We start from the raw sequence: 15738 nt of genomic DNA on the forward strand, positions 1-15738 counted from the left end.
CTCTTGGGGAGGGAGCTGCCAGCCGCCAGCCCCCGCCCCCTCCCCGAGGGAAACTCTGCCTGGCCACCTCCCCCCACCCCCCAGGCGGTGGAGGTCCTGCTCAGGCTGAGCGCCAGCTGGAGGGTCATCTGCGGGGCTTGGCTGGGGGCCTGGAGCCGGGGCAGCAGCGGCCCTCTGGCCAGCCTCCGGAGTCCCGCCCACTCACCTGGGCTGCTGCCGGGGCCCGCGCTGGAGCCGGGCAGGGAGCTCCTGGCACTGCGGCTGGCTCTGCCCCTGCGGAGAGAGCAGAGGGTGCGAGGTGAATGCTCTGCTCCCGCAGGGTGTTCTTGAGAGCAGAGGGCGTGAGCCCGGAGAGCCCCGGGACTCGGCCCGGACCGGCTGCGGGACGGGTGGCCGGAAGAACCGAGGAAGCCGCCCGGGACATTCCAGAGGAGGCAGCTGTTCCTTTCCTGAAGCCCTGGCACGCCTTCTCCCCAGCAGCCCACTCCTTCGAGAAAGCAGGAAAGCGCCTTACCTGTGCGGGGATCCTGCTCCACCTGCCGCCTCCGCTTCGCCGCCTTCCCCGGGGCGGGGGTGGCCGAGCTGCAGGACAGGGAGGGACACGGTCAGACCTCGCACGCAGGAACCCGGGGTCCACTTCCCACACGCCTGAAAGCCCGCCTTCTCATCCCGCCCACGCGCCCACCCTGAGCCCCGGGGCCAAGGCACGCGTCCTTCCCTTCCAAGGAGAGCTGCTCCTCCCCGGGTGCTGCTTGCGTCCCGACACCCGCCTCTGCGCGCGTCCTCCCTCACCCCCTCGCTGGGGAAAGCCCCACCCCCACCCCCCAAACCCCCAGCCCCCACCCCCCCCCCTGCACCGCCAATAGGGAGGGAACCAGGGACGGTGCCCACGGGAAAGAGTGCCCTCTGGAGGGGGCTCCTCCACAGGAGAAGGAGAGACATCTCCTCGGGCCTGAGCACTTTGCAGAAAGTGGTGCCCGCGCTCCACAGGGGACAGTCCTGTCTGCCCCCGGATTCCACGCGCGGTGCTGAGGGCCAGAAGAAAAACAGTGGACACGGAGGGAACCCTCCCCCGTCTGGGTGAGACGGTGGTGGAACCCTCAGATCCTCTGCTCCCCTCTCCCTTCCCGCAGAGGAGGGAGACGACCCCACAGAGAGTGTGTCGGCAGGGGGAATTGTAAGGCCGGAGCACAGGAAGAGAGCAAGGAGGGAGCAAACCCGAGACGCGTCTCCCGAGGGCTCCTCCCGACCTCCCCACCCCGAAGGGATTCCTCCGGACCTAGCGATTCTCCCTTTCCTCAGCTTCCAAATGCCCAGCCTCCTGGGAGGCCCGGCTTCTCCCTTCTCCTCTCCCCTGGTGCCATCCACTGAAACACGCACGCACACACACACACACACACACACACACACACACACACACAAACACACACACACACACACACACACACACCCCTAGCCACACAGAGGAGCCCGCCTCGTCCTCCGTCACCCAGGTCCCAACGTACCAGGTGTCTCCAGCTCTGCGGCCCTTTGATTCTGTCCGGGACTCCCGCGGTCTCCTCGGGCGCCGGGAGCCATCCATCGGGAAGGTGCTCCTGCCTCCTTTGTCCAAGCAAACCCTCGTCCCGGTCTTACGACCTGGAAATCGGAGCTGGCGTCTCACGGATCCCCTCTCTCTCCTGCAGGAGCAGAGCAGTGTCTGTCCCAAGGCTGGGCACTCAGTTCTGGAGGAAGCGTTCCCGTGGCCTGAGGCGGTTGGAGGAGGGCAGGGACTGCTGGAGATCCGGGGGAAATGCGCGCAGCTGGGGTCAGCGGGGGCGGAGCCAGGGGGCTCGTCGTCGTCCAGGTCGGATGGGATTGGTTGGCCCTGGGCTCCAGAAGAGGAGGGGCCGGCCAGGGGGGACGTGTGAGGAGGACTCCCGAGGAGGCCTTGCTTCAGAGTCCGCCCAATCCCTTCCAGATCCGTCCGCTGGCCCCTCTCCCTGACTCCGCCCCCATCGTCCAGCCGTCGCCTGGCAGCCGTCTTCCCTGTCCGCTCGACCCTCTCCCTTCCCTGCAGCCAGGAAGTGCTTCACCTGACTTGTTTCTGGGGTCTTCTCAGGGTCAACCGGAAGGGTATTCTTCCGGGGGACCAATCAATGGATTTCTGGGAAGGCCATCCCAGCGCGAGTTCTCCCAAACTAGGGAGCTTCGAAGAGTAGAAGAAAGGGGAGCCACATGCACGCCGGACCCGGGGGGACTCTCTGGCTTGAGTCCCAGCCCGCTTGCCGACCAGGCGGGGCTCTGAGTTCCTTTCCTCGGAGCCGGAGCCTCGAGGGAGGAGTCCTTTCACTAGGCAATCGCTTGCCCTTTGAGAACTTCGGAGGGGAATTTGGGGGTGAGCTCAGGCAGACTTTACGGGAATTTGTGAACGTGCCTCTGCGAATGTCTGTGTTACATCGGAGTTTGTGTGTGTGTGTGTGTTTGTGTGTGTGGGCGGGGGGGGGTGGGCGGCGTGCGTGAGGGCGTGCGCGGGCGCTCGCATCTGTGTGCCTTTTGCGGGGTTGGCGGAGCTTCCTTCTCCTTTGGAAATCCACCCCCTCCCCTCTTGCCGGCTTTCCTCTCCTCGTGTGTGTTCTGCCGAATCTGATGGAAACAGAACAGCGCCCCCACGTGCTTCCCAGTTGTCGAGCCAACAGACGTAAGAAATGATCACACCCCAAAATCAAGCACGTTTCGGTATCGATTTATTACACTCAAGTTCCAATAGGATCATGGGCACTGCCGTTTCCCCCCTAGAGTGAAGAGTCACGGTCATCTTTCTCTTCGTGGCAGGCTTGGAAAGCCAGTGTGGGTTTCACGGTTTCGGCGCATCCCGTCTGAAAGTGCCATTGCATGCGAGACCCTGGGTCTGCAGGGAGACGTCCTCGATCGCCTCTCGTAAGGTTCCCACAGCCCCGGTCGCCCAAACCGCCCTGAAAATCATCCAACACCTGGAGGGACTAGAAGCATTCAGAGTCGACTGACCGGGGTGGGCCATGGAATCGAGCGGAAAAAGCCCATCCTCTTGATCGCTGAGGGGCAGTGCCCTGGCCGGGGTGGGTCCCCTTCTCAGTCTCCACGCAACCCCGAAGGGCACGGGGGAGGTCACACCCCACCCTTGGCTGTATTGTGGAGACAGCTGCTGGCCACTCTGGCCTTCGGCGTCTCCCTGAACAGACCCGTTCGTGGCTCTCAAGCAGATCTCTCAGAGTGGGAGAGCCGGGTGGGATGAACGGGAAGCCTAGGATGAAGGAGTCGAGGAACTACACTCCATTTCAGCAAGTTGTCCCATTCTGGGCTCCCCGCCAGCAACGGGGGAGAGTTCCAGCGGCTCCACGTCCTGCCCAGCCTTCGGACAGGTCCATCGTGCTGTTCTCCTGGAGCCGTTCTCATGGCGGCAAGGTGTGCTAACGCCCCCCTCCCCCCACCCGGAGAGCTCCTGCGCCTTCCGCTCCCGCTCCCGGGCGTGATGCGGGCGGAGCCCGCTTTCAGGTGCTTTGGGAGACCCTCTCTGGGGAGGCGCGCGCTCCAGGCTTTGGCGTGCTTTCTTCGAGGGTCTTGGGTGTGGTTCCTCGCAGAGGACCGTGACCAGATGTGCCCTCTTCTGGATGTCGGAGTCCTTCGCGGCAGGAGGGATGGGCAGCTCTTTTCTCCCCACCCTCCCGGTGCTCTCTTCCGCCTGTCCGGAGCCCCTGTGGCAGAGCCCGGGTGTGGGGGAGAGGTCCCTGGCGGCCTCCGCTCCCGCCTGGAGCGCCAGCCGCCCGCGCGGTGTTCCCGGCAGAGAGTGATGCCGCCTCAGGGAGACACCCTAGAAGGGGGCAGGCGTCCGCGGCTCCCGAACGGCGTGCGCCAATTCTTGCGCGTGGGGTGGGCGCTCGCGGCCGATCAATCCCCTCGGAAGAGACGCCTGCGGGCCTTGGCGGGGGGCCTGCGACGGGGCGGCGCGCGGCAGCTTCTGGGCCGCGGACTGGGACTCGGGGAGGGAGGCAGAGGTCTGAGCTCCGAGCTGGGCGGGGGCCCCAGGCCGCGGAGGTCCAGGCTGAACTCGGCCGGCAGAGGGCGCAGCCCCGGCCTGGGCCCGGGCGGGAGCCCGCAGCCCTGGCGGGCAGGGGCCCCGCGGAGAGCTTGGAGGAGGAGGGTGTGCGGGGAGGAGGGGCTGAGGCCCGGGACTCCGCCGGCCCAGGGTCCCGCGGGGGGCCGGCAGCCTCGCCTAGCCTCCCCGTCCTCTGGCGCGGGGGGCGCTCCGCTGGGCTCCGCTCTCTGGGCGCAAAGGGATCCGTCTTGCACGTTGATGGCCCAGGCGGCCTGGGTCGGGCCGGGCCAGAGCCAGCGCGCGTGGGCAGGGAACCAGAGAGCCTCGGAAGAGCTCAGGACGCGCGCAGGGACGACGACGAGCGCCAGGTTGCCGAGCGTGAGCTGCAGGGCTGCGTGGGGGGCCAGGACCAGGACTTCCGCACCCAGGCGCAGCTCAAGGGCTGTTCCCGGCTCCAGGACCACCACGACCATCTGCATCCTCTGCGTGCTGGGCGTCCGCGGCCCCTGCGGGAGGAAAGCTCTGAGTTCTCCAGCTCCCAGGGGCCCTCCGAGAGGCCTCTTGGGGAGGGAGCTGCCAGCCGCCAGCCCCCGCCCCCTCCCCGAGGGAAACTCTGCCTGGCCACCTCCCCCCACCCCCCAGGCGGTGGAGGTCCTGCTCAGGCTGAGCGCCAGCTGGAGGGTCATCTGCGGGGCTTGGCTGGGGGCCTGGAGCCGGGGCAGCAGCGGCCCTCTGGCCAGCCTCCGGAGTCCCGCCCACTCACCTGGGCTGCTGCCGGGGCCCGCGCTGGAGCCGGGCAGGGAGCTCCTGGCACTGCGGCTGGCTCTGCCCCTGCGGAGAGAGCAGAGGGTGCGAGGTGAATGCTCTGCTCCCGCAGGGTGTTCTTGAGAGCAGAGGGCGTGAGCCCGGAGAGCCCCGGGACTCGGCCCGGACCGGCTGCGGGACGGGTGGCCGGAAGAACCGAGGAAGCCGCCCGGGACATTCCAGAGGAGGCAGCTGTTCCTTTCCTGAAGCCCTGGCACGCCTTCTCCCCAGCAGCCCACTCCTTCGAGAAAGCAGGAAAGCGCCTTACCTGTGCGGGGATCCTGCTCCACCTGCCGCCTCCGCTTCGCCGCCTTCCCCGGGGCGGGGGTGGCCGAGCTGCAGGACAGGGAGGGACACGGTCAGACCTCGCACGCAGGAACCCGGGGTCCACTTCCCACACGCCTGAAAGCCCGCCTTCTCATCCCGCCCACGCGCCCACCCTGAGCCCCGGGGCCAAGGCACGCGTCCTTCCCTTCCAAGGAGAGCTGCTCCTCCCCGGGTGCTGCTTGCGTCCCGACACCCGCCTCTGCGCGCGTCCTCCCTCACCCCCTCGCTGGGGAAAGCCCCACCCCCACCCCCCAAACCCCCAGCCCCCACCCCCCCCCCTGCACCGCCAATAGGGAGGGAACCAGGGACGGTGCCCACGGGAAAGAGTGCCCTCTGGAGGGGGCTCCTCCACAGGAGAAGGAGAGACATCTCCTCGGGCCTGAGCACTTTGCAGAAAGTGGTGCCCGCGCTCCACAGGGGACAGTCCTGTCTGCCCCCGGATTCCACGCGCGGTGCTGAGGGCCAGAAGAAAAACAGTGGACACGGAGGGAACCCTCCCCCGTCTGGGTGAGACGGTGGTGGAACCCTCAGATCCTCTGCTCCCCTCTCCCTTCCCGCAGAGGAGGGAGACGACCCCACAGAGAGTGTGTCGGCAGGGGGAATTGTAAGGCCGGAGCACAGGAAGAGAGCAAGGAGGGAGCAAACCCGAGACGCGTCTCCCGAGGGCTCCTCCCGACCTCCCCACCCCGAAGGGATTCCTCCGGACCTAGCGATTCTCCCTTTCCTCAGCTTCCAAATGCCCAGCCTCCTGGGAGGCCCGGCTTCTCCCTTCTCCTCTCCCCTGGTGCCATCCACTGAAACACGCACGCACACACACACACACACACACACACACACAAACACACACACACACACACACACACACACACACCCCTAGCCACACAGAGGAGCCCGCCTCGTCCTCCGTCACCCAGGTCCCAACGTACCAGGTGTCTCCAGCTCTGCGGCCCTTTGATTCTGTCCGGGACTCCCGCGGTCTCCTCGGGCGCCGGGAGCCATCCATCGGGAAGGTGCTCCTGCCTCCTTTGTCCAAGCAAACCCTCGTCCCGGTCTTACGACCTGGAAATCGGAGCTGGCGTCTCACGGATCCCCTCTCTCTCCTGCACGAGCAGTGTCTGTCCCAAGGCTGGGCACTCAGTTCTGGAGGAAGCGTTCCCGTGGCCTGAGGCGGTTGGAGGAGGGCAGGGACTGCTGGAGATCCGGGGGAAATGCGCGCCGCTGGGGTCAGCGGGGGCGGAGCCAGGGGGCTCGTCGTCGTCCAGGTCGGATGGGATTGGTTGGCCCTGGGCTCCAGAAGAGGAGGGGCCGGCCAGGGGGGACGTGTGAGGAGGACTCCCGAGGAGGCCTTGCTTCAGAGTCCGCCCAATCCCTTCCAGATCCGTCCGCTGGCCCCTCTCCCTGACTCCGCCCCCATCGTCCAGCCGTCGCCTGGCAGCCGTCTTCCCTGTCCGCTCGACCCTCTCCCTTCCCTGCAGCCAGGAAGTGCTTCACCTGACTTGTTTCTGGGGTCTTCTCAGGGTCAACCGGAAGGGTATTCTTCCGGGGGACCAATCAATGGATTTCTGGGAAGGCCATCCCAGCGCGAGTTCTCCCAAACTAGGGAGCTTCGAAGAGTAGAAGAAAGGGGAGCCACATGCACGCCGGACCCGGGGGGACTCTCTGGCTTGAGTCCCAGCCCGCTTGCCGACCAGGCGGGGCTCTGAGTTCCTTTCCTCGGAGCCGGAGCCTCGAGGGAGGAGTCCTTTCACTAGGCAATCGCTTGCCCTTTGAGAACTTCGGAGGGGAATTTGGGGGTGAGCTCAGGCAGACTTTACGGGAATTTGTGAACGTGCCTCTGCGAATGTCTGTGTTACATCGGAGTTTGTGTGTGTGTGTGTGTTTGTGTGTGTGGGCGGGGGGGGTGGGCGGCGTGCGTGAGGGCGTGCGCGGGCGCTCGCATCTGTGTGCCTTTTGCGGGGTTGGCGGAGCTTCCTTCTCCTTTGGAAATCCACCCCCTCCCCTCTTGCCGGCTTTCCTCTCCTCGTGTGTGTTCTGCCGAATCTGATGGAAACAGAACAGCGCCCCCACGTGCTTCCCAGTTGTCGAGCCAACAGACGTAAGAAATGATCACACCCCAAAATCAAGCACGTTTCGGTATCGATTTATTACACTCAAGTTCCAATAGGATCATGGGCACTGCCGTTTCCCCCCTAGAGTGAAGAGTCACGGTCATCTTTCTCTTCGTGGCAGGCTTGGAAAGCCAGTGTGGGTTTCACGGTTTCGGCGCATCCCGTCTGAAAGTGCCATTGCATGCGAGACCCTGGGTCTGCAGGGAGACGTCCTCGATCGCCTCTCGTAAGGTTCCCACAGCCCCGGTCGCCCAAACCGCCCTGAAAATCATCCAACACCTGGAGGGACTAGAAGCATTCAGAGTCGACTGACCGGGGTGGGCCATGGAATCGAGCGGAAAAAGCCCATCCTCTTGATCGCTGAGGGGCAGTGCCCTGGCCGGGGTGGGTCCCCTTCTCAGTCTCCACGCAACCCCGAAGGGCACGGGGGAGGTCACACCCCACCCTTGGCTGTATTGTGGAGACAGCTGCTGGCCACTCTGGCCTTCGGCGTCTCCCTGAACAGACCCGTTCGTGGCTCTCAAGCAGATCTCTCAGAGTGGGAGAGCCGGGTGGGATGAACGGGAAGCCTAGGATGAAGGAGTCGAGGAACTACACTCCATTTCAGCAAGTTGTCCCATTCTGGGCTCCCCGCCAGCAACGGGGGAGAGTTCCAGCGGCTCCACGTCCTGCCCAGCCTTCGGACAGGTCCATCGTGCTGTTCTCCTGGAGCCGTTCTCATGGCGGCAAGGTGTGCTAACGCCCCCCTCCCCCCACCCGGAGAGCTCCTGCGCCTTCCGCTCCCGCTCCCGGGCGTGATGCGGGCGGAGCCCGCTTTCAGGTGCTTTGGGAGACCCTCTCTGGGGAGGCGCGCGCTCCAGGCTTTGGCGTGCTTTCTTCGAGGGTCTTGGGTGTGGTTCCTCGCAGAGGACCGTGACCAGATGTGCCCTCTTCTGGATGTCGGAGTCCTTCGCGGCAGGAGGGATGGGCAGCTCTTTTCTCCCCACCCTCCCGGTGCTCTCTTCCGCCTGTCCGGAGCCCCTGTGGCAGAGCCCGGGTGTGGGGGAGAGGTCCCTGGCGGCCTCCGCTCCCGCCTGGAGCGCCAGCCGCCCGCGCGGTGTTCCCGGCAGAGAGTGATGCCGCCTCAGGGAGACACCCTAGAAGGGGGCAGGCGTCCGCGGCTCCCGAACGGCGTGCGCCAATTCTTGCGCGTGGGGTGGGCGCTCGCGGCCGATCAATCCCCTCGGAAGAGACGCCTGCGGGCCTTGGCGGGGGGCCTGCGACGGGGCGGCGCGCGGCAGCTTCTGGGCCGCGGACTGGGACTCGGGGAGGGAGGCAGAGGTCTGAGCTCCGAGCTGGGCGGGGGCCCCAGGCCGCGGAGGTCCAGGCTGAACTCGGCCGGCAGAGGGCGCAGCCCCGGCCTGGGCCCGGGCGGGAGCCCGCAGCCCTGGCGGGCAGGGGCCCCGCGGAGAGCTTGGAGGAGGAGGGTGTGCGGGGAGGAGGGGCTGAGGCCCGGGACTCCGCCGGCCCAGGGTCCCGCGGGGGGCCGGCAGCCTCGCCTAGCCTCCCCGTCCTCTGGCGCGGGGGGCGCTCCGCTGGGCTCCGCTCTCTGGGCGCAAAGGGATCCGTCTTGCACGTTGATGGCCCAGGCGGCCTGGGTCGGGCCGGGCCAGAGCCAGCGCGCGTGGGCAGGGAACCAGAGAGCCTCGGAAGAGCTCAGGACGCGCGCAGGGACGACGACGAGCGCCAGGTTGCCGAGCGTGAGCTGCAGGGCTGCGTGGGGGGCCAGGACCAGGACTTCCGCACCCAGGCGCAGCTCAAGGGCTGTTCCCGGCTCCAGGACCACCACGACCATCTGCATCCTCTGCGTGCTGGGCGTCCGCGGCCCCTGCGGGAGGAAAGCTCTGAGTTCTCCAGCTCCCAGGGGCCCTCCGAGAGGCCTCTTGGGGAGGGAGCTGCCAGCCGCCAGCCCCCGCCCCCTCCCCGAGGGAAACTCTGCCTGGCCACCTCCCCCCACCCCCCAGGCGGTGGAGGTCCTGCTCAGGCTGAGCGCCAGCTGGAGGGTCATCTGCGGGGCTTGGCTGGGGGCCTGGAGCCGGGGCAGCAGCGGCCCTCTGGCCAGCCTCCGGAGTCCCGCCCACTCACCTGGGCTGCTGCCGGGGCCCGCGCTGGAGCCGGGCAGGGAGCTCCTGGCACTGCGGCTGGCTCTGCCCCTGCGGAGAGAGCAGAGGGTGCGAGGTGAATGCTCTGCTCCCGCAGGGTGTTCTTGAGAGCAGAGGGCGTGAGCCCGGAGAGCCCCGGGACTCGGCCCGGACCGGCTGCGGGACGGGTGGCCGGAAGAACCGAGGAAGCCGCCCGGGACATTCCAGAGGAGGCAGCTGTTCCTTTCCTGAAGCCCTGGCACGCCTTCTCCCCAGCAGCCCACTCCTTCGAGAAAGCAGGAAAGCGCCTTACCTGTGCGGGGATCCTGCTCCACCTGCCGCCTCCGCTTCGCCGCCTTCCCCGGGGCGGGGGTGGCCGAGCTGCAGGACAGGGAGGGACACGGTCAGACCTCGCACGCAGGAACCCGGGGTCCACTTCCCACACGCCTGAAAGCCCGCCTTCTCATCCCGCCCACGCGCCCACCCTGAGCCCCGGGGCCAAGGCACGCGTCCTTCCCTTCCAAGGAGAGCTGCTCCTCCCCGGGTGCTGCTTGCGTCCCGACACCCGCCTCTGCGCGCGTCCTCCCTCACCCCCTCGCTGGGGAAAGCCCCACCCCCACCCCCCAAACCCCCAGCCCCCACCCCCCCCCCTGCACCGCCAATAGGGAGGGAACCAGGGACGGTGCCCACGGGAAAGAGTGCCCTCTGGAGGGGGCTCCTCCACAGGAGAAGGAGAGACATCTCCTCGGGCCTGAGCACTTTGCAGAAAGTGGTGCCCGCGCTCCACAGGGGACAGTCCTGTCTGCCCCCGGATTCCACGCGCGGTGCTGAGGGCCAGAAGAAAAACAGTGGACACGGAGGGAACCCTCCCCCGTCTGGGTGAGACGGTGGTGGAACCCTCAGATCCTCTGCTCCCCTCTCCCTTCCCGCAGAGGAGGGAGACGACCCCACAGAGAGTGTGTCGGCAGGGGGAATTGTAAGGCCGGAGCACAGGAAGAGAGCAAGGAGGGAGCAAACCCGAGACGCGTCTCCCGAGGGCTCCTCCCGACCTCCCCACCCCGAAGGGATTCCTCCGGACCTAGCGATTCTCCCTTTCCTCAGCTTCCAAATGCCCAGCCTCCTGGGAGGCCCGGCTTCTCCCTTCTCCTCTCCCCTGGTGCCATCCACTGAAACACGCACGCACACACACACACACACACACACACACACACACACACACAAACACACACACACACACACACACACACACCCCTAGCCACACAGAGGAGCCCGCCTCGTCCTCCGTCACCCAGGTCCCAACGTACCAGGTGTCTCCAGCTCTGCGGCCCTTTGATTCTGTCCGGGACTCCCGCGGTCTCCTCGGGCGCCGGGAGCCATCCATCGGGAAGGTGCTCCTGCCTCCTTTGTCCAAGCAAACCCTCGTCCCGGTCTTACGACCTGGAAATCGGAGCTGGCGTCTCACGGATCCCCTCTCTCTCCTGCACGAGCAGTGTCTGTCCCAAGGCTGGGCACTCAGTTCTGGAGGAAGCGTTCCCGTGGCCTGAGGTGGTTGGAGGAGGGCAGGGACTGCTGGAGATCCGGGGGAAATGCGCGCCGCTGGGGTCAGCGGGGGCGGAGCCAGGGGGCTCGTCGTCGTCCAGGTCGGATGGGATTGGTTGGCCCTGGGCTCCAGAAGAGGAGGGGCCGGCCAGGGGGGACGTGTGAGGAGGACTCCCGAGGAGGCCTTGCTTCAGAGTCCGCCCAATCCCTTCCAGATCCGTCCGCTGGCCCCTCTCCCTGACTCCGCCCCCATCGTCCAGCCGTCGCCTGGCAGCCGTCTTCCCTGTCCGCTCGACCCTCTCCCTTCCCTGCAGCCAGGAAGTGCTTCACCTGACTTGTTTCTGGGGTCTTCTCAGGGTCAACCGGAAGGGTATTCTTCCGGGGGAGCAATCAATGGATTTCTGGGAAGGCCATCCCAGCGCGAGTTCTCCCAAACTAGGGAGCTTCGAAGAGTAGAAGAAAGGGGAGCCACATGCACGCCGGACCCGGGGGGACTCTCTGGCTTGAGTCCCAGCCCGCTTGCCGACCAGGCGGGGCTCTGAGTTCCTTTCCTCGGAGCCGGAGCCTCGAGGGAGGAGTCCTTTCACTAGGCAATCGCTTGCCCTTTGAGAACTTCGGAGGGGAATTTGGGGGTGAGCTCAGGCAGACTTTACGGGAATTTGTGAACGTGCCTCTGCGAATGTCTGTGTTACATCGGAGTTTGTGTGTGTGTGTGTGTTTGTGTGTGTGGGCGGGGTGGGGGGTGGGCGGCGTGCGTGAGGGCGTGCGCGGGCGCTCGCATCTGTGTGCCTTTTGCGGGGTTGGCGGAGCTTCCTTCTCCTTTGGAAATCCACCCCCTCCCCTCTTGCCGGCTTTCCTCTCCTCGTGTGTGTTCTGCCGAATCTGATGGAAACAGAACAGCGCCCCCACGTGCTTCCCAGTTGTCGAGCCAACAGACGTAAGAAATGATCACACCCCAAAATCAAGCACGTTTCGGTATCGATTTATTACACTCAAGTTCCAATAGGATCATGGGCACTGCCGTTTCCCCCCTAGAGTGAAGAGTCACGGTCATCTTTCTCTTCGTGGCAGGCTTGGAAAGCCAGTGTGGGTTTCACGGTTTCGGCGCATCCCGTCTGAAAGTGCCATTGCATGCGAGACCCTGGGTCTGCAGGGAGACGTCCTCGATCGCCTCTCGTAAGGTTCCCACAGCCCCGGTCGCCCAAACCGCCCTGAAAATCATCCAACACCTGGAGGGACTAGAAGCATTCAGAGTCGACTGACCGGGGTGGGCCATGGAATCGAGCGGAAAAAGCCCATCCTCTTGATCGCTGAGGGGCAGTGCCCTGGCCGGGGTGGGTCCCCTTCTCAGTCTCCACGCAACCCCGAAGGGCACGGGGGAGGTCACACCCCACCCTTGGCTGTATTGTGGAGACAGCTGCTGGCCACTCTGGCCTTCGGCGTCTCCCTGAACAGACCCGTTCGTGGCTCTCAAGCAGATCTCTCAGAGTGGGAGAGCCGGGTGGGATGAACGGGAAGCCTAGGATGAAGGAGTCGAGGAACTACACTCCATTTCAGCAAGTTGTCCCATTCTGGGCTCCCCGCCAGCAACGGGGGAGAGTTCCAGCGGCTCCACGTCCTGCCCAGCCTTCGGACAGGTCCATCGTGCTGTTCTCCTGGAGCCGTTCTCATGGCGGCAAGGTGTGCTAACGCCCCCCTCCCCCCACCCGGAGAGCTCCTGCGCCTTCCGCTCCCGCTCCCGGGCGTGATGCGGGCGGAGCCCGCTTTCAGGTGCTTTGGGAGACCCTCTCTGGGGAGGCGCGCGCTCCAGGCTTTGGCGTGCTTTCTTCGAGGGTCTTGGGTGTGGTTCCTCGCAGAGGACCGTGACCAGATGTGCCCTCTTCTGGATGTCGGAGTCCTTCGCGGCAGGAGGGATGGGCAGCTCTTTTCTCCCCACCCTCCCGGTGCTCTCTTCCGCCTGTCCGGAGCCCCTGTGGCAGAGCCCGGGTGTGGGGGAGAGGTCCCTGGCGGCCTCCGCTCCCGCCTGGAGCGCCAGCCGCCCGCGCGGTGTTCCCGGCAGAGAGTGATGCCGCCTCAGGGAGACACCCTAGAAGGGGGCAGGCGTCCGCGGCTCCCGAACGGCGTGCGCCAATTCTTGCGCGTGGGGTGGGCGCTCGCGGCCGATCAATCCCCTCGGAAGAGACGCCTGCGGGCCTTGGCGGGGGGCCTGCGACGGGGCGGCGCGCGGCAGCTTCTGGGCCGCGGACTGGGACTCGGGGAGGGAGGCAGAGGTCTGAGCTCCGAGCTGGGCGGGGGCCCCAGGCCGCGGAGGTCCAGGCTGAACTCGGCCGGCAGAGGGCGCAGCCCCGGCCTGGGCCCGGGCGGGAGCCCGCAGCCCTGGCGGGCAGGGGCCCCGCGGAGAGCTTGGAGGAGGAGGGTGTGCGGGGAGGAGGGGCTGAGGCCCGGGACTCCGCCGGCCCAGGGTCCCGCGGGGGGCCGGCAGCCTCGCCTAGCCTCCCCGTCCTCTGGCGCGGGGGGCGCTCCGCTGGGCTCCGCTCTCTGGGCGCAAAGGGATCCGTCTTGCACGTTGATGGCCCAGGCGGCCTGGGTCGGGCCGGGCCAGAGCCAGCGCGCGTGGGCAGGGAACCAGAGAGCCTCGGAAGAGCTCAGGACGCGCGCAGGGACGACGACGAGCGCCAGGTTGCCGAGCGTGAGCTGCAGGGCTGCGTGGGGGGCCAGGACCAGGACTTCCGCACCCAGGCGCAGCTCAAGGGCTGTTCCCGGCTCCAGGACCACCACGACCATCTGCATCCTCTGCGTGCTGGGCGTCCGCGGCCCCTGCGGGAGGAAAGCTCTGAGTTCTCCAGCTCCCAGGGGCCCTCCGAGAGGCCTCTTGGGGAGGGAGCTGCCAGCCGCCAGCCCCCGCCCCCTCCCCGAGGGAAACTCTGCCTGGCCACCTCCCCCCACCCCCCAGGCGGTGGAGGTCCTGCTCAGGCTGAGCGCCAGCTGGAGGGTCATCTGCGGGGCTTGGCTGGGGGCCTGGAGCCGGGGCAGCAGCGGCCCTCTGGCCAGCCTCCGGAGTCCCGCCCACTCACCTGGGCTGCTGCCGGGGCCCGCGCTGGAGCCGGGCAGGGAGCTCCTGGCACTGCGGCTGGCTCTGCCCCTGCGGAGAGAGCAGAGGGTGCGAGGTGAATGCTCTGCTCCCGCAGGGTGTTCTTGAGAGCAGAGGGCGTGAGCCCGGAGAGCCCCGGGACTCGGCCCGGACCGGCTGCGGGACGGGTGGCCGGAAGAACCGAGGAAGCCGCCCGGGACATTCCAGAGGAGGCAGCTGTTCCTTTCCTGAAGCCCTGGCACGCCTTCTCCCCAGCAGCCCACTCCTTCGAGAAAGCAGGAAAGCGCCTTACCTGTGCGGGGATCCTGCTCCACCTGCCGCCTCCGCTTCGCCGCCTTCCCCGGGGCGGGGGTGGCCGAGCTGCAGGACAGGGAGGGACACGGTCAGACCTCGCACGCAGGAACCCGGGGTCCACTTCCCACACGCCTGAAAGCCCGCCTTCTCATCCCGCCCACGCGCCCACCCTGAGCCCCGGGGCCAAGGCACGCGTCCTTCCCTTCCAAGGAGAGCTGCTCCTCCCCGGGTGCTGCTTGCGTCCCGACACCCGCCTCTGCGCGCGTCCTCCCTCACCCCCTCGCTGGGGAAAGCCCCACCCCCACCCCCCAAACCCCCAGCCCCCACCCCCCCCCCTGCACCGCCAATAGGGAGGGAACCAGGGACGGTGCCCACGGGAAAGAGTGCCCTCTGGAGGGGGCTCCTCCACAGGAGAAGGAGAGACATCTCCTCGGGCCTGAGCACTTTGCAGAAAGTGGTGCCCGCGCTCCACAGGGGACAGTCCTGTCTGCCCCCGGATTCCACGCGCGGTGCTGAGGGCCAGAAGAAAAACAGTGGACACGGAGGGAACCCTCCCCCGTCTGGGTGAGACGGTGGTGGAACCCTCAGATCCTCTGCTCCCCTCTCCCTTCCCGCAGAGGAGGGAGACGACCCCACAGAGAGTGTGTCGGCAGGGGGAATTGTAAGGCCGGAGCACAGGAAGAGAGCAAGGAGGGAGCAAACCCGAGACGCGTCTCCCGAGGGCTCCTCCCGACCTCCCCACCCCGAAGGGATTCCTCCGGACCTAGCGATTCTCCCTTTCCTCAGCTTCCAAATGCCCAGCCTCCTGGGAGGCCCGGCTTCTCCCTTCTCCTCTCCCCTGGTGCCATCCACTGAAACACGCACGCACACACACACACACACACACACACACACACACACACACAAACACACACACACACACACACACACACACCCCTAGCCACACAGAGGAGCCCGCCTCGTCCTCCGTCACCCAGGTCCCAACGTACCAGGTGTCTCCAGCTCTGCGGCCCTTTGATTCTGTCCGGGACTCCCGCGGTCTCCTCGGGCGCCGGGAGCCATCCATCGGGAAGGTGCTCCTGCCTCCTTTGTCCAAGCAAACCCTCGTCCCGGTCTTACGACCTGGAAATCGGAGCTGGCGTCTCACGGATCCCCTCTCTCTCCTGCAGGAGCAGAGCAGTGTCTGTCCCAAGGCTGGGCACTCAGTTCTGGAGGAAGCGTTCCCGTGGCCTGAGGCGGTTGGAGGAGGGCAGGGACTGCTGGAGATCCGGGGGAAATGCGCGCAGCTGGGGTCAGCGGGGGCGGAGCCAGGGGGCTCGTCGTCGTCCAGGTCGGATGGGATTGGTTGGCCCTGGGCTCCAGAAGAGGAGGGGCCGGCCAGGGGGGACGTGTGAGGAGGAC

The sequence above is a fragment of the Equus asinus genome, chromosome 20 (assembly GCF_041296235.1).
Source record: "Equus asinus isolate D_3611 breed Donkey chromosome 20, EquAss-T2T_v2, whole genome shotgun sequence".
Taxonomy (NCBI): Eukaryota; Metazoa; Chordata; class Mammalia; order Perissodactyla; family Equidae; genus Equus; species Equus asinus.